Source organism: Hemibagrus wyckioides, linkage group LG19, assembly GCF_019097595.1.
Source record: "Hemibagrus wyckioides isolate EC202008001 linkage group LG19, SWU_Hwy_1.0, whole genome shotgun sequence".
Classification (NCBI taxonomy): Eukaryota; Metazoa; Chordata; class Actinopteri; order Siluriformes; family Bagridae; genus Hemibagrus; species Hemibagrus wyckioides.
In genome coordinates, this window is record NC_080728.1 from 1,101,241 (window position 1) to 1,102,684 (window position 1,444).

A 1,444-nucleotide genomic window follows, 5' to 3' on the forward strand; every position below is an offset into this window, starting at 1 on the left:
TGAGGACATGAGGAACCCAAACGGGTTACTGACTAATTACCCTTGAAAACATGCAAGGCATAAGTGCCCTCTACCAAGCTGTGACTCTGCAGCCCAGTGGGAATTAGTTTTACGAAGGATTAAGACAACATGCTGGTCCTGGGGTGCTGGGCAATGGCACAGCAAGAGGACATGACTGAGAGCAAGGGGGACATTGTTCACCGTCACACTCATGAGCAAAATGACCAAAACCGCCAACAAGTCACTGAAGTGGAATGAGACAAATGACCATATGCAAAGGAGGTGTGATTATCGGCCAAGGTTTGAGTAAGCTGATCTATCTGCTGTTGTTGCTGACGCACCAGCTCCTACAGCTCGTTTAATTCAGATGATGGATCACCACTAATTGGACCTAACCAAGAACATCCCTGCACCCCATATTGTATCCCACTTAAGACAGGTACTGACTGTCTCCAACCCCTTCCCCCACCTGGAATCCCCTCCCTTTCCCAGTGAATTGCTTCCCCACAGACCTCTAATAACATTGCAGCAGTCTGGTATCTTATTACTTGCACTTATTACTTCCAGTCTCAACGAGGAGCATTATCAGACATATATTCAACAAACTTATCCCTCACAATAACATCTGCAACTGAAATAGGGTAGCATGAATGGCTTTTCACTTTCTCAAAAAGATTTAGCACTTCTTGTAAGGCAATATACGACTTTGTGCACCCATATAGCGAACTTAATTTTATATGGATCTTAGCACTCTAACAAAATATTTAATCTCATTTTGGGCCTCCTCGTCAAGATGATCAAACAAGAAAAAGGCCTGCTGAGCAGGTGCTACATTACATACACGTATACACCCATTCTTCTATACCGATCCCTGATACAAATAGTAGCACAACACATGCCATTAACAAAAGTAAAAACAAAACAAAACATGAAACCAGTAACAAACTAAATTGAATTTACTAGTCAGAAAAATAAAATAAACAAAAACACATTACTGCTTGAGAAAAAAATATATATATATATATATATATATGGAAGTATTACATGTGCTCATTGTAATACATATTAGGTTGAGTGCTTAATTTGTTCAACAGTTGTCATATAATAACAACACATTGTCAATGTTGAGACATTTCAGATCTAAACACCAGAACACGTCTTCAGAAGATGGACCAACAGCTACAAGCAACCAAGGTATAAGACTTCTGGTTAGTTTGTCTATTGCAGTGTTTATAAAAGGCTCTTCAAAAGGCTTCATCACCTTGCCCTGAAATTTTTGTACACTCCTGCCTCCTCCGTCTCATGTGAGAGAATATTCTTAAAGGCAGAGGAAGTAATAAATAAAAAAAGAAATAGACTTAGCCACAGCACTGTTAAACAAGTTCTGTTACAATTAAAAATCTTTAATGTCTTCCATTCCACACTTAATAAAAGATTCCCCAGT